This window comes from Symphalangus syndactylus, chromosome 10 (genome assembly GCF_028878055.3).
Source record: "Symphalangus syndactylus isolate Jambi chromosome 10, NHGRI_mSymSyn1-v2.1_pri, whole genome shotgun sequence".
NCBI classification, from domain to species: domain Eukaryota; kingdom Metazoa; phylum Chordata; class Mammalia; order Primates; family Hylobatidae; genus Symphalangus; species Symphalangus syndactylus.
In genome coordinates, this window is record NC_072432.2 from 112,239,152 (window position 1) to 112,262,085 (window position 22,934).

At 36.6% G+C, this 22,934-nt stretch overlaps 1 long non-coding RNA gene and 1 other non-coding gene across 2 annotated transcripts; both read right to left on the bottom strand.

The window, feature by feature from the left end:
* Window positions 1–628: 628 nt before the first annotated feature.
* Window positions 629–22,354, bottom strand: LOC134731599 (uncharacterized). Its single transcript, XR_010114014.1, has 3 exons — window positions 22,211–22,354; window positions 20,643–20,774; window positions 629–895 (listed from the first exon to the last, which is right to left on the bottom strand). It is a non-coding gene; the product is annotated as an uncharacterized lncRNA (long non-coding RNA).
* Window positions 4,277–4,383, bottom strand: LOC129492387 (U6 spliceosomal RNA). Its single transcript, XR_008660847.1, has one exon. It is a non-coding gene; the product is annotated as a U6 spliceosomal RNA (small nuclear RNA).
* Window positions 22,355–22,934: the final 580 nt, after the last annotated feature.

A 22,934-nucleotide genomic window follows, 5' to 3' on the forward strand; every position in this document is an offset into this window, starting at 1 on the left:
TTTTATTTTTACAATGAAAAATATTTTTACCTCTCAAAGTCTCTGTTTCTTTATAAAATGGGGATTATTATATCTCTTTTAGAGGAGTCATTTCTATGATACTATCAAGAGAATGTGCTGAAATTGGAGATCTGATCCTATTGTGTAGATCAGAAATGACTGTATCAATATTGGTTATAATTAAATGTTTACAATATACAGTAATTTCCACGATTATAAAAATATTAGCTGGTCAGAAGAAGCCTCTAAAAATCCAAATAAAAGTACTGGAAATGGAAGTCTTCCCATGGCCTCTCAGATGCTGCCCTTCATTTATTGGGGCTGTGTAAACCTGTGCAAACCTTCAGTAAGTACATGTTCCTGGGGTTTTGGCTCAGATAGGTGCTCTTGTAGCCCCAGTTTGCCACTTAATTGTCATTATAATAATGTGATCAGGTGCATCTGGCTGAAGGAGTTGGGCTACAACGTTTGTATTAATATCTAGCAAAGCAAAAATATAGAATGACTTTTCACTTAATGAGCAGGATAGTAGTTAGTATCTGTAATATCAACTATTTTGCCTGGTCTGCTCCTTAAAGTTAACTCTCATTGAGGAATTCCCTACCTTCCTCAGAGGGGGTTTTGCTTCTGACACTTATTTTTGTATATAATCTTCAGAAGGGACAATTGGTGGCAGAGTTGTGTTATGTGGCTTATATGAGTTTATTTCATCAGGTGCTAAGGAGAGGAGAAGGCAGGCTTGGCATCCAGCATGAGGTTTCTTTCTGATCCTCAGTGAGTGGGCATCCAGATCCCTCCACGGCTTTTGGACGTCCACGATTGTGGCAGATCACTGTGACTCATTTGGCCCAACTGGCTGACAGACCCATCTGTCGTTAAGGAACCCAACTCAGATCTGTGTAGTAAGGGAGCAAAACAAACCACATATCTGAATCACAGGACAGAAGGAGAGCTACAGTCATCCGCTATTTTTTTTTTTTTTTTAGTTAAATAAGGTTTTCCCTTCAAGCAGGTGGAGGGATGTATCTTACAGGGCTTTTGTGATTGGCTCCCAGCCAGTCTTCTGTATTTTTCACAGCTGGCATCAGGATAAACTAATTTTTTTACTGAATTGACCCTCTATTACTTTCATTTTCATCAGCTCACAACCAATTGATGAGATACAATTTAATACAATGCAATTAATGTTACAGGATTTTTCATAACAAAGCATCAAAAAATGAGTTAAAACCTAAATGCCAACCAGTGGGAGTTGGAGTATAGGAATAGGAAATTTAGAAGACAACGTAAACCTAAGAGAGAAAGAAGCTCTAAGAAATATAAAAATAATTTATGCTGCCAATGCTGAGAAAGAGATTATGAAAAACAAGCTAGACGACAAATGGTTAATAATTACTTTACTAAGATGCTTCTAAGGATTCAAGAAACCTTCCCCAAAGAGCTAAACTGTAGCCTTGGAGGAATGGGGGAAGGAGGACATCAAGGTGGTGAGGAAAAGAAGGGCTATTTCTAGCAGACGGAAAAATATGAATGCAAGCAGGGAGCTGTGAAAAAGCATTCATGGCCCCATGAGATTTGGCACCTCCCTTTAACTACCTGTCATTTTCCACCAACACCCTACCACCTGAAGTATTTACTATTTGTATAAATTAATTATAAAAGCTTTGAAGGTGAAGTTAGGCTTATGGATTTTTATTTTATTCAACGGGTTATAGTTCATTGTCAACATTATTTATGTTGATGTTAAATTGTACCAGATTTTTGGACATTGGTTGTCTCTTCAAGGCAGCTTTTGTGTCCTTTTGATATGTCTCTAACATTCTTTGAGTATTGTCTTGCTTTTTTGAACAACTCGTTGTGTATGATTTTAGTTGTAGCTCTGAAATTAACCTTTCCTCTAAGGAGCCCTGATGTCTTTTAGTGGAGAATGGTATTTAGGAACCAATATTTGAGTACTAGCTGTGCTCATTGCTACTAGCATTTCATTGCTTGTAGCCCATCTCAATGTTCAGAACTAGGAAAAATAACTGAAAATGCACACACACACACACACACACACAGAGACACACACGTACACATATTTTTTCTGTATCTACCTAATTATATATTAAAAACAATGAACTTACCTGATAATTACAATTCCAGTCACCTGTGTTTATTCCAACTATACTCCTTTCCGTGTTTGTAATCCCCTTCTCCAATAGTGAAAAATTTGGCATCCATTTTATCATCAATATATTTGCTTATTTGCTCACTCACAGAACACACCAGGCATGATTTCAGAATTGTTTTTCTGTACCACAGTGCAAATCAGCTCTATTAAGTGGAATTTACTATTTGTCTTTTTTTAGAGCAAAACTTATAAAGAGTAGAATATACAAATCTTTACAATTCATTGAGTTGTGATAAGTGCCTGCCTTCATGAAACTCACACTGGTTATTAAGATATAGAAAATGTCATCATTGTAGAAAGCTTCCCGTTGCCTCTTCCTGGTAAATTCCCTATTTTTTCTCTTTTGAATTTTTATGTATATGAAATCATGTAGTGTGAATTATTTTGGGTCTGGCTTCATTTGCTCAGTCTTTCATTGTCTAAAAGATTCATCCATATTATTATATGAATAGTTTTTCATTTTTATTGCACAGTATTATTCCATTGCATGTCGATATCAAAATCACTTACCTATTCTTTAGTTGACAGGCATTTGTGTTGTTCTCAATTTTGAACAGTTAATAAAGCTGCCATGAACATTTTCTCTAAAGTCTTTTGTAAAAATGCATTCTCATTTATGTTAAGTAAATTCATAGGAGTAGAATCGATATATCGCAGGGAGGATATATGTTCAATTTTTAAAAACTGACAGGTTTCAAATTGATTGTATAAGTTTTACTCTATCATCAAAGTATAAGAATTATGGTTGCTCCATATCACTGACAATATTTAGTGTTGGTCTTTTTTTTATTTTAACCATTCTGCTAAATATGGAGCAGTATCTCTTTAGGATTTAATGGCATTTTCCAGCTAACTAATGATGTTAGATCCTTTTTCATTTACTTATTGGCCATATATACTTATTTCTTTGTGAATTCTCTGTTCAGGTCTGTTTTCATTGAATTGTCTTTTTATTACTCAATTATAGGATACAAATTTCTTTGTCTTTTGCCAGATATAAACTTAGGTTATAAAGTTATCTTAGATTTTCTTTTGAAAGGTTTTAAGTTTAGCTTTTAAAAATAGGTCTATGATTCACCTCAAATTAATTTTTGCATATTGCATGAAGGACAGGTCAAGGTTCATTTTTTTCTATGTGGGTACCCACATAGAAATCCTTCAGTGCCATTATCAAAAGTTAATTGACTGTACAATTTTGGGTGTATTTCTGAATTCTATGCTTTATCATTTTATAAATATTACACTGTTTTTATATTGTAGCTTCATAGTATTGAAGTCAGGTACTGTTAGTTCTCTTCCTATGTGTATTATTTTCCTTTTTCAAAGTTGTTTTGACTATTCTAGATCACTTGTACTTTGAGAGGAATTTTAGAATCCACTTATCAATTTTTAAAATAAAAAGCATATTGCAATTATGATTGGGCTTATGTTGAATCTGTGTATCAACTTGGGAAGAGTTGACATCTTGATAATATTGCGTCTTCCAGTCCATGAACATGGTCTATCATCCCATTTACTTGGGACTTTAAAAGTTTCCCTCATTAATATTTTGTGGATTCTGTACAGAGATTTTGTTTGCATTAATTTATCTTAAATATATTATGTGTTTGGAAGTAGTGGAAATAGAACTTTAAAATTTTTATTTTGACGTTGTATATTGAGACCTTGCTAAATTTGCTATGTAGTCTAGTGGATATTTATATATCCTTTAAGATTTACTACACAATCATGTCATCTGTAAATACTGACAGTTTAAATTCTTTTTTTTTGTTTTTGTTTTTGTTTTTGAGACCGTGTCTCACTCTGTCATCCAGACTGGAGTGCAGTGGTGCGATCTTGACTCACTGTAACCTCTGTCTCCTGGGTTCAAGTGATTCTCCTGCCTCAGCTTTCTCAGTAGCTGGGACCACAGGTGCACACCAACACACCCAGCTAATTTTTGTATTTTTAGTAAAGATGGGGTTTCATCATACTCTCTAATTTTTATGTCTTTCTCTTGCATTATTGTACTTCCTTAAACTTCTCATTTAATGTAGAGTAGAAATAGTGAGAGAATATCTTTGCCTTGATCATTGTCTTAGAGGGAAAATAAACTACTGAAGAGAAAATGTGAATCTCTTTATAAAATTTTATGCAATCCTTGTACAGTATACATGCTAGTCATCTCTGTACTGTTCCAATATTAGTATATGTGCTGCCAAAGCAAGTACATATTTTCTCTGAAAATCTGTGGCTTTCTTGAAATCAGAATTCATGATTTAGTTATCTTTCTAGTCTATGCACCTAGCATACTGCCCCAAACATGCAAGAACTGCAGTGTTTTTTAAACAAATGAATAACAAACAGTTTCTTGAAAGATTATTTTGAAGAAATAACCTAATAATATCCTAGGACCCTGTTTTCCAGAGGATGTTCTATGTAATACTAATTCTAAGAGTCATCTCTAAGAGTCATGTATTAAGGTACTTTTTTATTGACAAATAAATTTGGGAGATTCTAGATCTAAAAAGGAAAAAGATTTACCTACATAACAGAGTAGACAATTCATATTTACACTCACTTGTAAAAATTTTCCTAATATTGCTAGCTATGTACCTAAATTCCTTTATGATCCCCATTTCTACTGATGGTTGGAAAGTAATGTAAGCTTTCCAGTTACAGATAACTCAATATTTTCCAGTTTAAAATCTCATATAGTAAATGTTCACTCAGTTTAACTTCTCCAGGTGATACTCACCATTTCCTTTTACAAATGGTGTCTGGAATTGTGCAAATGTCTTCTGGGGCTTACTCTTAGTGAACTCCAATTGAAGTGTAGCTTGTCTCACCTTACTCTGGACAATGGCCTTTTTTCCTACTGTTTCTGCTGTTCAAGTGACTATAACAGATTTACCTTATTACTTGTTGTCACAGAAAAATCAAGTCTCAAGGTACCTATCCTTATAGTTACAGGTTGAATTATATCCCCTCAAAATTCATGTGACAAAGTCCTAATTCCTAGTAACTCAGAATGTGATCTTATTTTGAAATAAGGCCATTGCTGATATAAGTAGTTGGGAGGTTATTAAGATGGGTCCCAATCCAATGTGACTATGTCCTTACAAAAAGGTATAAGTTTGGAGAAAGACAGCAAATCAAGACTATGCCATGTGAGGATAAAGGCAGAGTTGGGGGTGATGCTTCTACAAGCCAAAGAACAGCAAATATTTCCAGCAAACCACCAGGAGCTAGAAGAGAGACATGGAACAGATTCTTCAGTCTTCGGAAGAAAACAATCCTGGTGACATCTTGATCTTGGACTTCCAGCCTCCAGAACTGTGAAACAATACATTTCTGTTGCTGAAGCTGCTCAGTTTGCAGCCTTGTTACAGAAGCTTTAGTAAACTAATACATATTCATCCTTTCTTCTGGATGTTATGTTTGTACTTGGTTTTCACTGACATTCTAAATCTTCTGATTTTCAGCTGTAACTTCTGCTTCTTGCCTGGATTGCCCACTCCACTGTATCTCATATGTGATCACTTTGCAATTTGCTATATTGACCCATGAAATACTAACTGTTTTTACTTCTTAGGTATTTCCAGTTACCCCAGTGAGAGCATGAAAGAAATTTTGAATCCCTTCCACATCACAGAGCTGTCAAGGGATATTCCATTGGCAAAATTTCCTGCTGTTTCTCTACCTAAATATGTCTATAATATTTTCTATTCCACTACAACCATCTCATATTAGCACAAGAAAGAATCTTGGAAGTCAGTCTTAGTTCAGAGTTACAACTGGGAAGGAAAATACATGCACCTTAGGGGTTCAACTTCCCTTCCAACTTCCCTGGAGTTTTCCTCTCTCCTCTCCTGTGCCCCTTGGATTACAGTTAATGGAGGTGAGTTGACTGGATTCCTGAAAAATCCAGGCTGCTTTTTCACACTATGTTTAAAAATGCTTCCAAATGCTCATCTTCCTCTCATGAGCGGTATCTTCCTTTCTTTTTCTGATTGGCATTCCCCATATAAGATTGCTTTCTAATTTTCCTCTCAACATTATTTTTTAGTAAAACTTATGAACTATGATTCCACCAAGCCTGATTTTTGATAAGCAGAAGGTCTTCAGCAATTAGAAATTCATCCCTCCCAGTAAAGCTAGGGTTTCAATAATTTTTCTAGCCTTCATATTCATAGTCCTCTTTGGGAAGTTGAATGCTGAATACTACTTTTTCTCTCCAAATTCCTGTTATAAACATCCTAATTATCTCTAAGGCATTAGGTGCCTGATTAAACAAGGTGAGAATCATCAGTAATGTGGAAAAGAAACACACATTAATGTCTTCATATTACCCAGGACTTCTCAAAGCTTTTCATGCACTAACAGGTGTTATGACTCTACAAACATGGAGGATATGGTATATATAGCACTTTACAACTTATTTGAACACAGATCCTTTATCTTCAGAGAACATCTGGCCAGACTAATGTCCCATTGGAAATGAACCGATGAGCAAAATGATGTGTTGCAAAACAGGAAAAACTGGAAGCAGGGAAATGAATTAAGAGGATACATCATTTGTCCAAAAGAAAAGTGACGAAGACCTGAACTGGAGAAATGGCAGTGATCATGAGATTCAATAAGGATTTAGATTTATTATTTAGTATTTATAAACTATGTAATATTGTCAGAACACTTGACTTACTCTAATGAAATTGGATTCTAGATGTTTCTATCTAGCAATATTTGTATTTTGTTGCATTTCAAGAAGACAACTGGTTAAAATCAGAGGCACATGTATTTTAAATACATGTTTATAAAACAGATGTGGAAGGAAGACATTATTTCTTTTGGGCCGGCACTAAAGGAAAATTTTCTTAAGGTATCCAATTACATTTTATTCTGCCTCTCTCTTAGTTCATGAAATGTATCAGAAAGGTTCTCCTTGGTTTCTCAAGATCTTTGAAAACAGACTTACCGATGTGATGAGAAAACTTGAAAAAATTCCCCAAATTGCTAGTCAGTAAAATTTTAGATCCAAAGCAATTTTAGTGTTCTAAGCATTCATTTTTTTAAGTTGTATTTTATAGACCTGATCTTGCTCTGCCTCCCAGGCTGGAAAGCAGTGGCAAGATCATGGCTCACTGCAGCCTTGACCGCCCAGGCTCAAGCAATTCTCTCACCTCAGCCTCCTGAGTAGCAGGGATCACAGGCATGCACCTCTACACTTGGCAAATTTTTTTCTTTTCTTGTAAAGACAGGGTTTCACTATGTTGCCCAAGCTGGTCTCGAAATCCTAGGCTCAAGCAATCCTCCCATCTCAGCCTCCCACAATGCTAGGATTACAAGTGAGAGTCACTGCACCTGGCCTACCAAATATTTTTAAATAACATATTGGAATATCTTTAATGGGCCTCCACTGATTTATACTTTTCACTAAGACTAGAATATTGTGTTTATTGTAATATAATTTAAGCACAAGAGGAAAAAAAGACAAATTTAGTTATAAAATTAAATTAGTTCATATTAAATATGGCTAGAAGATTACATCTACTTAGGCCTATTAGAATAGAACTGAATCATCAAAATAGAACTGGTGATTTTTAACTGAAAACAGTATTGCAGTTCTTCCTTTTAGCAATAAAGGTAATAATTAGATAGAGATTACTAATAAGATCTGTTTCACAAAAATGGCTTATTTTTCTATGATGTTACTATAGTAATAAAAATTTTAAGAAAGAAAAAAATAACAAAGGAAGTAATAATTTGGAGAGTGTGGCAGATTGCTGAAAAAAATGCACATAACTATTTTCATCTCTTCCTTTTATTCATGTCCCTTGGTACTGTCACTTGCAGTATCTTGAATCAAAAGGTAGGCTTTGCTTTTCCACCCCTTATATATGGTCTGAACTTATAACTTGCTCTGACCAATGAAATGCAGTAGAAATGCCATTGTGGCAGTTGTAAACCTAGGTTTCATATGCCCTTGGCAATTCTATTCTCTGCAGAAACTCTTTGAAGCCTCCAAGTGGACAAGTCTAAGCTAGTCTGCTGGATGATGAAAAACCACATGGAGACCACATGTGCCATCCCAGTTGAAGCCATCTTAGATCAGCCAGCCCTACTAACTGACTGTAGTTACATGGGTGAGGCCAGCTGAAACCAGAATTGCCCAGCAAAGCCTAGCCCAAATTACCAACCTGTAGAATTGTGAGATAAATAGATGTTTGTTGTTTTAAGCAACTAAAGCATTCCAAAACTGTTGTTTTGGAATGGTTGGTTATTCAGCAACTAATTTGGTGCTTCAGATTATTTCTGTGCTTAACTATTTTAATCACCTCTCAGTAATCTTCCTCTTTTAATAGCTTCTGATTGCCCACACAGTAAAGTCTCCATAACTTTAATCAGATTTTCAAGCCTTTTCATGATTTCTCCACAAGATAAATTTGAAGTAAAAGTTTCTGCTACTTTTCTCCATTCACCCTTGAACGATTTTGCCAAAATGAATTATCAATAGTCCTTGACTATGAAACACTATCAATTGAAAAGTCTATAATTTGTTTAATACACATTTTACTTCACATCCTTACAGATGGTTTCTTTTGAAATTGTTTCTAAGATAAATCATGTTTTTATAGACAGTATAGAAAGATAATGTGACTGAGAAATAAGAAAGCAGAGTCCTTATTATTTTCTACATCTGAAGTTCTCTGCTGCCTGTCCCTGTCTAGAACCATTCCCTGTTTTGTATGCTCCAGGTCTACAAATTCTGCTTATATATATCTACATATCCTGCTTATCTAAAAATCTATGCAAATATCTTCCCACTTAGAAATCATTGAGGACCTTTGACTTCATTGAACTAAATATAATCACTCCTACATGAACTTTCCTCTCAAATGATTAGAACTACTCACAGGCATTTTCCAATGTTATTGGCAACTTTTCCTTTGCTATTAGACTGTATGCAGGTTGAGGGCAATACAGCACTTACTGAATATTTCACACTCTCTTTTTGCCACTCCAACGCAAAGTTCTAAGTACAGTGTCTATTCCGCCTTGCTCAATATATATTTGTTCAGCAAATAAGTAAAAAAAAGTACACATTTAACAAACCTCAAGGTTTCTGACTCTTCATATTTGTTGTGTCACTAATTAACCATGAGACCTTAGGCAATTTGCTTAATCTCTTGGGGCTGATGCCTCAAATTACAGAAGAGATGAGATAGTAAATGTGCGAATATTCTATGTAAACTGGGAGATCAGTTTGGTGTTTTAGCATTGTTTCCTTTTCTGAAAAATGAGGCAGTTGAACTTGATCTAGTTTTTAAAAGCCACCTGTAAGTAGCATTCCACAATGATAACATTGCCAGTTGTTGCTTTTTCTTAAGTGTGTTGGCTCAAAGTGTGGATGACTTTGAAAAACGAAGTACAGAACTTGCTTCCTAAAAGCTTATCTTGGTAGCTGATGCACTAGTGAACGTTCCTACTATGATTATTATTCCAGACAACTTTGCACCATGCGGACAGGTCAAATGAGACCAGAAGTATTATGAACCAAAGCTAATCAGGACTGTTTCCTGCACTGAGACCAAAGGGGCCATTCTCACAAAGAAAGAGGTAGGTATTATTACAGCAATATAAATCACCCAAGAGTTTGGTTCAAAACTTTTTTGATTAACTAAAACTTTTATTAATAAAAGTAGATTAAAGACATATTAAGAGTTCAATATTTTAAAGAATCACCCTTAGGAAATAGGCATATAGTGATTGGTGTTGGATGTAATGATATACCATAATTAATGTGAGCACTACAGAGTCTTGAGCCCCACATCTCTGCACTGTGATGAATTTTCCAGTTCAATACTATTCATTTCGGTTAACTTTGACTCAATTTACATTTGTATCAATTCAAGGTAGCATTTGATATTGTGGAAAGAGGGTTGGCTGTTAGAATTCATGAACTTCCATATTAACTACTACTTGTGTGATGTTTAGCAACTCGCATATTGTCTCTAAACCTTAGTTTCCTCATCTGCAAAATGGGAATATTATTAGCCACCTCCCTATTTTTCTATAAAATGAACACATTTTCTTAAATTTTAGGAAGACAGTAGTCTTCTATAACCAGGTCAGTGGACATGGCCTTACTGAAAGGCATAAGTGAAGCTAAGCATTGCAATGAATAAGCTGCCTCTGACTCCTCTTGTGCCCCACTTTCTGCTCAGCCCCATTACTTTCCCAGCCACTACTGTAATAACCAGTTCCACATGAGTTTTTCCACTCAAAACTCAAAATACACGCAACCAAGAAATGTGAACGAATTAGGAGGCCAATAGATAAATTATTTCCTTTTCTATCTCCCAGGCAGGTGGGTCTAAGATGTATTTTATAAGGCTTTCCAGAAAAATCTCACGTGATGAACATCAGTCACATAGTAGGGGTCAACTCGATCATGCATCCTTGTCTTAGTTTTTTCTCCTTTCCTGTTTCACTCTACCTATCCCTCATTCCTGTTTCCTCATATCACTTTAGGGAGAACTTCAGCTAAGACTGAGCACAATGAGGCAATTTTTAAGGCTTAACTCCTCCCCATTCCATAGCTCTTAGCATGGTAAGCCGGTAAGGGTGGTCAAGTTTGTATAAGGGATCAATGAGATTCTAGGAAAGAAAAGATTAAAATGTCCTTCTCTTTGGGGTTAAAGATTATTAGAACGACTCTGATTTATTAAGATTGTCCCAAGTGAGGCTGATCAGCAGCAGAAGACACTCAGGGCCCTTAATGTGAAATTTGTCGTGAGAGTAAGTGTGGATTTCAGTTGTTGCCATAGACCAGGGTTGAGCACAGTGTGAGGATCAGGCTGGAACTGCCATCTAACCTGGACTTTGTGAACGCACTTGGGGCAGGTTACCTGTGCATGTGAGTACTACACAGGCAGCTGTAAAAATGAGAGCCCTGTCCTCAGGCAGTATAAGCCATTACAGACAGATAAGGGTAACCTTAGAAGGAAGGTGCTTCTGTTTTCTGCTTTCCCTGTAAGCTGCTGTGCTGAGCAGCAACGTCAGAACTAATGCGTGTGGTCATCAGTGGATGGGCAGGATTACATAAGGCCTTTACTGTGTGTAAAACAAGATTCTGCAGTTTCTTCCTGCCAGAGACTTTTGAAACCAGGGCCGGGGCCTAAGAACAGAACAAATGTGGCAACAGTAACGTCAGTGGCTGCTGCTTGGATGGAAGCATCTTTACCCTGAGGGGAGTGGGCCTGGAATACAGATGAGTCAGTGCCTCAGAGCACTGGAACTAGTTGACTAAGGTGGGAATGAACCAGGAAGAGGAGAGATAGGTTTGTGGTAGTCAATCAAGATAGAAGCTGGACTTGCAAAATGAGTCTTTCAGGCTTTATGTAAGGGTAGCAGACAATTAGGAGGCACTATCCTATGAATAGCTCATGACCCAAGTTCCATGGATTCTTCCAAGTCTCTTTGAAAAACAAACAAAAATCTTGGCATGCTTCTGATCCTTCTGGTGACTCAAAGGTGGGAAAATGAAGCTATGAAGGCAAGAGATTATGATAGTTGAGATTTCTTGACTCTTAGCTATTGCGGCTCTATGGTTTTTGTTTTTTTTGTGTTTTTTTTTCAGACAGAGTCTCGCTCTGTCACCCAGGCTGGAGTGCAGTGGCCTGATCTCGGCTCACTGCAAGCTCTGCCTCCCGGGTTCACGCCATTCTCCTGCCTCAGCCTCCCGAGTAGCTGGGACTACAGGCGCCCGCCACCACACCCGGCTAATTTTTTGGATTTTTAGTACAGATGGGGTTTCACCGTGTTAGCCAGGATGGTCTCAATCTCCTGACGTTGTGATCCGCCTGCCTCGGCCTCCCAAAGTGCTGGGATTACAGGCATGAGCCACCGCGCCCAGCCCCGGCTCTATGTTTTTTTAAATTTGGCTGAACTGCAATTACAATTCCCAGAATCTCCTTCCTTTTATGGTTCCAAGCTACCAATTGGCCATAAGAAAATTCTGCATGGGGCTAAAAGGCAGTAGTAAAACAATGGTCATGTTTATGCTTGAAGGGTTGGTGCAGAGTCAGGATTGGTTGTAGCTCATGCACCTTATCACAGGTATGCTGGCTTGCCTGGTTGGTGTGAGGCAGTAGTTGAGCACTATTCTTCCAACTCTGGCTAGGTCTCATCCTTCACCTTCTGTGAACCCTGGGCCAGGATTCTGTTTATCTCCATAAGAGGATTGGCTTCTCCAGCAGATCACTCTCATTAAACAAGCAGGAAGCATGGAAGTGAGTCCCAGATCTCCTCAGAGGTCCCAGCTGGTCCTGTTCTTCCTACTTAACAGCCACTTTTCTTTTTTTGCACAGCAAGCCCTGCTGATATTAGGCCCAGAACTAGATGCAAACACAGTAGCCCCACATCTACCAGCTCCCACAATATTAAATAGTAAAATCTCTATGAGAAGCCCCATATTTTCAGTCACTCCTGGAACATTCACTTCTCTGATCAATTCCTGCCTGATACCATGGACAAAAAAAAAAAGGTTTCGATTTCACAACTTTGGGCAAGAGGCATTTCAGCCTGCTTTGGCCTGATTGTACTTGTGTTGCTATATGGGGGTATGGGTGGGGACAGGTGGGGTTAAGGTAAGAATGGTGATTCATGAGGAGAAGATTCTCCAAGGGGTGTCCCTTGTGTGAATACAGCAACATTACTAAAAGAATATAAAAACACTCTACAGGGAAATGAGAAGTGAGGAAGGTAAAGGGAGCAGACTGGGGACAAATTGGAGAGTCTGCCTCTTTAACAGGAGGCAGCAAATCTGAAACCTACTGTGATTAGGTGAGAAGAATGACATTCAGATTGCTGGATCTGATTTCTTTTAGCCCCATGCAGAATTTTCTTATGGCCAATTGGTAGCTTGGAACCATAAAAGGAAGGAGATTCTGGGAATTGTAATTGCAGTTCAGCCAAATTTAAAAAAAAAACGTAGAGCCTGGGCTGGGCGTGGTGGCTCACGTCTGTAATCCCAGCACTTTGGGAGGCCGAGGCAGGCGGATCACAAGGTCAGGAGATTGAGACCATCCTGGCTAACACGGTGAAACCCCATCTGTACTATCTGATTTCATAAAAGGTTGGAAATTGAAGTTCTTATACAAAATTTCCCATTTTTTAAATTGATTTTATTTAATTTTTAATTGTATGGGTACATGGTAGGTGTATATATTTATGGGATACATGTTTTGATAAAGGCATGCAATGGAGTAATCACATCATATGGGGTACATCTTTTGTTAAAGGCATCCAATAACAATCACATCAGGGTAAATGAGGTATCTTTCACTTCAGGAATTTATCATTTTTTTGTGTTAGAAACATTCCATTTCCACTCTTTTAGTTACTTTAAATGTATAATAAATTATTGTTGATTGTAGTCACCCTGTTGTGCTATCGAATACTAGGTCTTATTCATCCCTTCTACTATATTTTTGCACCTATTAATCATCTGAAAATCCCCCAAGTCCCCCGTTACCCTTCCAAGCCTCTGGTAGCCATCATTCTACTCTTTATCTCCAAGAGTTCAATTGTTTTAATTTTTAGCTCCCACATATGAGAACATGCAAAATTTGTTTTTCTGTGCCTGGCTTATTTCACTTAACATAATGTCCTCCAGTTCCATCCATGTTTTTGCAAATGATAGGATTTCATTATTTCTTATAGCCAAATAATACTATATTGTGCATATGTATCATATTTTCTTTATTAATTCATCTGTTGATGGACACTTAGGTTGATTTCAAATCTTTCTATTGTGAATAATGCTGAAATAAACATAGGAGTGCAGATATTTTTTGATATAATAATTTTCTTTCTTTGGGATATATACCTAGCACTAAGATTGCTATATTATATGATAGTTTTCTTTTTTTATAATTTTTTGAGGAAACTCAATACTGTTCTCCATAGTAGCTGTATTAATGTATGTTCCCACCAACAGTGTGTGAGTGTTCTCCTTTTTCCATATTCTTGCCATGATTTCTCATTGTCTGTCTTTTTGATAAAAGCCATTTTAACAGGAATAGGATAACACATTTCAGTTTTGATTTGCATTTCTCTGATGATTAATAATGCTAGCATGTTTTTATATATCTTTTAACCATTTGTATGTCTTCTTTTGAGAACTGTCTATTTGGGCCTTTTGCCCATTTTTAATCAGATTATTAGATTTTTTTCCTACTGAATATTTAAGCTCCTTGTAGAGTCTTGTTATTAATTTCTTGCCAAATGGTTAGCTTGCAAATGTTTTCTCCTATTCTGGGGATTGCCTCTTCACTTTGTTGATTGTTTCCTTTGCTGTGCAGAAGCTTTTTAGCTTGATGTGATCCTATTTGTCAATTTTTGCTTTGGTTGCCTGGGCTTGTGAACTATTACTCATGAAAACTTTGCCCACTCCGATGCCCTGGAGAGTTTCCCCAGTGTTTTCTTTTAGTAGTTTCATACTTTTAGCTCTTAGACTTAAATCTTTAATCCATTTTGATTAGATTTTTATATATAGTGAGAGAGAGGGGTCTATTCATTCTTCCACATATGGATATCCAGTTTTCCTAGCATTATTTATTGAAGAGACTGTCCCTTCCCCAGTGTATGTTCTTGGAAGCTTTGTCAAAAATGAGTTCACTGTAGGTAAGTGTATTTATTTCTGGGTTCTCCATTCTGTTCCTTTGATCTATGTGTCTGTTTTTATGACAGTACCATGCTGTTTTAGTTACTACAACTCTGTAATATAATTTAAAATCAGGTAATGTGATTCCTCCAGCTTCGTTCTTTTTGCTTAGGATAGCACTGGCTATTCTGGGCCTTTTGTGGTACCATATAAATTTTAGGATGTTTTTTGTCTTTCTATGAAGAATGTTATTGGTATTCTGACAGGGATTGCATTGAATCTGTAGATTGCCTTGTGTAGAATAGACAGTATAACAATATTGATTTTTCCATTTCATAAACATGGAATATTTTTCCATTTCTCTGTGTCCTCTTCAATTTCTTGCATCAATGTTTTATAGTTTTTGTTGTGGAGATCTTTCATGCTTTGGTTAAGTTTATACCTTGATATTTTATTTTGTTTATAGCTATTTTTAATGGGATTACTGTCTCAGCTTTTTTTTTCAGATTATTTGCTTTTGGCATATAGAAAAGTTACTGATTTTTATGTGTTCATTTTGTATCCTGCAATTTTACCCAATTTGTTTATCAGTTCTAATAGTTTTCTGGTGGAGTCTTTAGGTTTTTCCAAGTATAAGATCATATTATCTGCAAACAAGGATAACTTGACTTCTTTCATTCCAATTTGGTTGTGCTTTATATCTTCTCTTGTCTAGCTGATCTAGCTAAGACTTCCAGTACTATGTTGAACAACAGCAGTTAAAGTGTGCATCCTTGTCATAGTCCAGATCTTAGAGGAAAGACTTTCATGTATTCCACATTTGATAGTAGCTTTGGGTCAGTTATGTATGTCTTTTATTGTGTTGGAGTATGTTCCTTCTAGAGCCATTTTTTTGAAGGTTTTTATCCTGAAGAGATGTTGAATTTTATTGAATGCTTTTTCAGCATGGATTGAAATTATCATATGTTTTTTGTCCTTCATTCTGTTCATATGATGTATCGTATTGATTGAGTCACATATGTTGTAACATTCTTGCAGTCCTGGCATAAATCTTACTTTGTTGTGATGAATGATTCTTTTATTGTGTTGTTTAATTTGGTTTGCTAGTATTTTGTTCAGAATGTTTGCATTAATGTTCATCAGCGACATTGGCATATAGTTTCTTTCTTGTGTCTTTGTCTGGTTTTGTTATCAGGGTAATACTGGCCTCATAGAATAGGTTTGGAAGTGTTCCCCCCTCCCCTATTTTTTGCAATAGTTTGGGTAGGGTTGATATTGGTTCTTCTTTAAATTCTTGGTAAAATTCAGTAGTGAAACCATTGGGATCCAGAATTTTCTTTGATGTGAGACTTTTTATTATAGCATTCATCTCATTACTTGTTATTGGTCTATTTAGGTTTTGAATTTCTTCTTGATTCAATCTTGATAGGTTTTATGTATCTAGGGATTTATTTATTTATTCTAAGTTTTTCAATTTATTGGGATATAGCTGCTCATAGTTGTTGCTTCTAATGATCCTTTGAATTTCTGCAGTATCAGTTGTAATGTCTCATTTTTTATCTCTGATTTTGTTTATTTGTGTTTCTTTCTTTTGCTCTTCATTTAAATAACAGTTGCCTTTCAAAAACTTGACTTTTCATGTTTTTCATCTTTCATATTTTTGTTACAATTTTAGCTATTTGTGCTCTGATATTTATTACTTCTTTTATCTACTAATGTTCAGTTTGGATTGCTCTGGCTTTCTAGTTCTTTAAGATGCATCATTAGGTTATTTGAGGTTTTTCTACTTTTTTAATGCAGGTACTTACTGTTATAAACTTTCTTTTTAGCAATGCTTTTGCTGTATCCCATGGGTTTTAGTATGCTGTGTTTCCATTTTCATTTGTTTAAAGAAATTGGCTTTATAATTTCTTTATTGACTCACTCCTCATTCAGAAGCATACAGTTTATTTATATATGTTCATATAGTTTTCAAAGTTCCTCTTCTTGTTGATTTATACTTTTATTCCACTGTGGTCAGACAAATTACTTAATAAGATTTCAATTTTCTTTAGTTTTTAAAGTCTTGTTCTGTGACTTAACATATGGTCTATTCTCAAGAATGATCCATGTGCTGAGAAGAATTTGTATTTTGCAACTGTTGTATGAAATGTTCTCCAAATATCTATTAGGTCCATGTGGTCTATAGTGCAGATTAAGTTTAGTGTTTCTTTGTTGATTTTCTACATGTCCAATGCTGACAGTCGGGTGTTTAGTTCTCCAGCTATTATTATATTGAGGTCTAACTCTCTTGAGCTCTAATAAAATTTGCTTTATATATCTGGGTGCTCCAGTGTTGTATACATATATATTTAAAATTGGTATTTCCTCTTGCTGAATTGACCCCTTAATCATTGTGTAATTACCTTGTCTCTTTTTATAGTATTTATATTAAAATATATTTTATCTAATGTAAGTATAGCTACTCCAGCTTTTTATATTTTTGGTTTTCATTTGCATGTTATATCTCTTTAATTCCTTTATTTTTAGTCTGTGTGTCTTCAGAGGTGAAGTGAGTTTCTTGTAGGCAGCATGTATTTGGGTCATTTTTTTTTTAATTCATTGAGCCATTTTATGTCCCTTGATTAAAGAATTTAGTTCATTTACATTCAGTGTTCTTATTTTTTTTTTTTTATACTTTAGGGTTTTAGGGTACATGTGCACAATGTGCAGGTTTGTTACATATGTATCCATGTGCCATGTTGATTTCCTGCACCCATTAACTCGTCATTTAGCATTAGGTGTATCTCCAATGCTGCCCCTCCCCACAGTGTTCTTATTGATAGGTAGGAATTTACTACTTTCATTTTGTTATTTGTTTTCTAGTCGTTTTATGGCCTTCCTTCCTGCCTGCCTTCCTTCCTGTCTTCCTTTGTGGAAAAGTGATTTTTCTCTGGTGGTATGTTTTAATTTCCTGCTTTTCATATTTCATGTATTTACTTTTATTTATTTATTTATTTATTTAGGACCACCACGATGCTTGCAAATTATATCTTATAAGCCATTATTTTAAACTGATGACAATTTAACTCTGATTCTAAGAGAAAAAACAAGCAAAGAGAAAACTAACAAAAACTGTGTAATTCAACTTCATCACCCTACTATTTAACTTCTTGTTTCTATTTGTCACTTTTACTATTTTTGAAAAAGTTTTTTTAGTTATTATTACTATTTTTTTTTTTTTGAGACAGGGTCTCACTCTGTTGCCCAGGCTGGAGTGCAGTAGCATGATCTCAGCTCACTGCAACCTCTGCCTCACAGGTGCATGTGATTCTCTTGCTTCAGCCTCCTGAGTAGCTGGGATTACAAGTGCACTCCACCATGCCCAGCTAATCTTTGTATTTTTAGTACAGACAGGGTTTCACCATGTTGGCCAGCCTGGTCTCAAACTCCTGACCTCAAGCAATCTGCCTACCTTTGCCTCCCAATGTGCTGGGATTATAGGTATGAGACACTGTGCCTGGCCTAGTTATTATTCTTGATAGGCTTGTCTTTTAGTCTTCATACTCAAGATATAAGTAATTTACACACCACAATTGCAATGTTAGTGTATTCGGTGTTTGTCTGTGCACTTACTGTTATCAGTGAGTTTTGTGCCCACAGATAATTTCTTATTGCTTGATAACACCCTTTTCTTTCAGATTGAAGAACTTTCTTTAGCATTTCCTGTGAGACAGGTCTGTGTTGACGAAATTCCTCAGCTTTTGTTTGTCTCAGAAAGTGTTTATTTCTGCTTCCTGTTTGAAGGATATGTTGGATATATTATTGGATATAATATTCTAAGACAAGATTTTTTCCTTCTGCACTTTGCATATGTCATGCCGCTCTCTCCTTGCCTGTAAGGTTGCCACTGAAAAGTCTGCTGCCAGACATTGGAGCTCCTTTGTATGTTAATTGTTTCTTTTCTGTTGATGCTTTAGTATCCTTATCCTTGACATTTGGGAGTTTGATTATTAATTGTCTTATTTAGTTTACATGTGCTTGATGTTCCATGGCTTTCTTGTACTTAAATATTGATATCTTTCTCTGGATTTGAAAAGTTCTGTGTTATTATTTCTCTGAATAAACTTCCTACCCCCGTCTCTCTTTCTATTTCCTCTTTAAAGCCAATATCTCTTAGATTTGTCCTTTTCAGCTATTTTCTAGATCTTGTAAGTGTGTTTCATTCTTTTTTCTTTTTTTCCTCTGACTGTATTTTCAAGTAGGCTGTCTTCTGTCTTCAGCCTCAGTATTTATTCTGCTTGATTAGATCTGCTGTTGAGAGACTCTAATGCATTTTTCAGTTTGTCAATTGAACGTTTAAGTTCCAGAGTTTCTGCTTGACTTTTCAAAAATTTCAATCTCTGTTAACTTTCTTTGATAGGATTCTTAATTCCTTCTCTGTGTTATTTTGAAGTTTGTTGAGCTTCCTTGAAATAGCTATTTTGAATCCTCTGTTCTGAAATGTTACATGTGCCTGTCCTTCTGGGATTGGTCCCTGGTACCTTATTTTAGTTCAGTTGGTGAGGTCATGTTTTCCTGGATGGTCTTGATGCTTGTGGATGTTCACAATGTCTGGGCTTTGAAGAGTTTGATACTTATTTTTATCTTTGCAGTCTGGGCTTATTTGTACCATCCTCCTTGAGAAGGCATTCCAGGTATTCAAAATGAATTGAGTGTTGTGATCTAAGTTTTTGGTCACTACAGCTGTATCTGCACTAGCGGGCACCCCAAGCCTAGTAATGTTGCAACTCTTGTGGAATCATGTAAGTATCACCTTGGTGGGCTTGGATAAAGTCTGGAGAAACTTTCTTGATTACCAAGCAGAGTCTCTTGTTCTTATCCCTCAGTTTCCCCCAAACAAATGGAGTCTTGCCATGTTGAACTGGAGCTGGTGAAGGGTGATACAAGCAATCCTGTGTCCACCACAGCTGGGACTGTGCCAGGTCATTCCTGAAGCCAGTATGGTACTGAGTCTTTCCTAAAGCCTGTGGTGACTACTGCATGGCTACTGCTGATGTTTATTCCAGGTCTAAGGGCTCTTTAGTCAGAAAGTGGTAAATACTACCAAGACTGGATGTTTCTCTTTAGGGCAGTGGATTCCCTTCTGTCCCAGGGTGTGTCTAGAAATTCCATCAAGGAGCTAGGGCCTGGAATCAGAGGCTTCAGGTGCTTGCTGCCTTATTTACTGTGGCTAAGCTTGCATCCAAGTTGCAAGACAAAGTCCTCTTCACTCTGTTACTCTTTACTCTACTATCCTCAGGCAGAAGGAGTCTTTCCCTGAGCTGCACTGCCTGGGGTTGGAGGAGGGGTGATACAAGAACTCCCTTGGCCACCCCATCTGGTGTCTCACTGGGTCACATTCACCCCAAGTCCACTGGCTCTGAGCCCAGTGCAGCACAAGGACTTGCCAAAGTTCTGCAGTCCTTGTGGACTGCCTTTAATATTTATTCAGGACTCCATGGCACTTTAGTTTCTGGTGGTGGGGCTAGGCAGAACTCAGGTTCTTGCCACTGGAGTGGAGGAGTACCCTCTGGCTGGGACTGGTTTAAATGCTTCTTCCATGGTCACTGGACAAATTCTGCCCTGTGCTGTGTTCCACTGTGACAGGGCAGGACTGAGTTTCAATACCAATTCCCACAATCATGTCTCTCTCCCTCACCCAAGCATACAGATTCTCTCTTCATGAGCTGCCAAAAGATGAGGACGGAGTGGTGTAGGCAATGCAAGACTGTCCTTCCTGCCCACTTCAGTGCCTCTTTCCTTGATACAATGTTAGAACCAGGTACCGTGATCACTTACCTGATTTTTGTATCTTATGAAGATGCTTTCTTGTGGGGATAGTTGTTAAATTTGGTATTACTGCATGGGAAGAATTGCTGGATTGTTCTATTTGGCCATCTTGCTTCCCCCAAATTTTCCAATTTTAAGTGCCTGTAACAAAAACAGCAAAGTAATAATAACTTTAGAGAAAAAATCAATGTCTAAACTTAATAGATTCTGTCTATAGGCCAGATTTGGTCCAGTGTAAGCATGAACTCCAGTCAAATTATCTGGGTTCCAATTTTTGCTCCAGGATGTACTAGATATGTAACCTCACACGAGTTAGTTCTGTACCTCAGTCCTTAATATATAAAGTGAAACAAATAGCACCAACCTTCTACAATGTTTATGAGATGAAATGAGTTTCTAATATATTTCCATCTTTCTAAGACACCACTGAATATAAGATGCATCATTATTTTATGTGCCCCTAAGAAAGAAAAGATGGCTGCTAATTAACCTATGACACAATGCTTTCTTATCACTTGGAATTGTTGTTTTATAATTATTTAAACAGCTCTTTCAGAGTAATTTTCACAGTAATTTTTATCATATATCATTCATGGGCGTGTGTGTGTGTGTGTAAGAAATACTAAGTGAAATAATTTGGTTTGTATTCTTAAAACCTCCCCACATTATTAGTCTGACATGAATTAGTTTTCCATTGTGATTTAAACACAGTATTATTGTTGGTCCTATTAGCAGTACTGGTGATGTAGCAGTTAAAAGAGTGCTCCCCATTGTCTCCAGGAATTTTTTCTAAGTCACTGAAACCATAACAAGAGTTTTCATGTTGGCACTTTCTTGATCTTACTAGAAGATGTCAATGGAGAATTTTCCAACAGAAAGACTTGTATTCTTTCTTTAAATGGTCCTTAAGTTAAAGATTGTTGACTAAACATTCAAAGGATTTCAATTGTTCAGCCACTCACCAAGAATAACGACAAAAAATGTTTGTGCATATACAAACATCAACAGCTACATAATCACTGCGTTTTTCTGAGAATACTGTCAAAATTTTATCAATTATAAGATATTTTTGATTTTCCTAGTTGATAAAATGTAAAAATGTTTATTTGAAAAGCTTTAAAGAAATATCAAAGTGTTTGATACATAAAAATAAATTTTTATAGAGAAAAAAGCTAGTCTTTTTACTTAAGTCTCAGCTCCATCATATGTTATCTATATGGCCTTCTTTAAGGCATTGACTTTTTATCTATAAAACAAACATAATTTGACTTGCAATCATTGCATGTGACTGTACATGGGTGAATGGATGGTCACGTGTACAGCATCTTGTGTATGTCAATTCAGCTATCTGAGTCTGAGGGTTGAAAGAACCAAAATTGGGGAAAGAAAGGAACATCAAAAGATTCATGAATTAGATCCCTTTGGAAAAGGCAGACCAAATTTAAAAATTTCATCAAAGAAGAAAATACGGATATGTAATATTGGTTTTGGCCAATAAATGTAACCTGTTGAGAACAGAGGAGAAAAGTTGATGAGGAAAGAGAGAAAATAGCACAAAGAGAGAAGCATATGCCTACATTGGACATTCTGGTTGGGTGATCTCAGAAAGCTTGCGTCAAGGTCCATCTGTCTGACCTGGGATATGTGGTCACACAAGTCTAGGAACAGTCATTGTTTGTGATGCTGAAGACTCAGGGGCCTCCTTTTTCCATTAAACTGGATTCCAAAGTCCCTCCTGTCAGAAAAAAAAAGAAACACTGCTTCAGCTTTTTTGGTTCTTATTTACAAATTGGCCCGTTGGTCTCTTCCTTATCCTAAGCTCCTGGAAGTATCTGGACTTAGAAAATGAGGTAACTGCCAAAGAAAAGTAAGGCAGAGGGAACAAGCTACCTCCCTCCTGCCCCACATCCAAGGATCACAAATGATTCGGAGAGCTGAATGAGGCATTGTATATTTCATTTACAATGATTGTACAACAGCTGTATAATCGATGTTGTTGAAGATATGAATGTTGCTCAGAGTGTAGCATAAATATCCACAGTGAGCTGCAAATGTGAATAAGAATGGCCTTGCCTGCATAGTAATTGGTATTATTACTGGAATGAATGGGAAAGCCACATATGGATGAATGGGTGGGGCTACAAAAAGGTACAGCCTGAGAGACAAATGGTAGCTTTTATTTTCTCTTATCCATGCCTGTTATTTCAAATAACCATCCACAGTGGGTGGAGGAAAAGCGATAGGAAGTAGGAATATAGTAGAGAAAGAGTGAAGCTGCCTATCTACTACTTTATATCATGC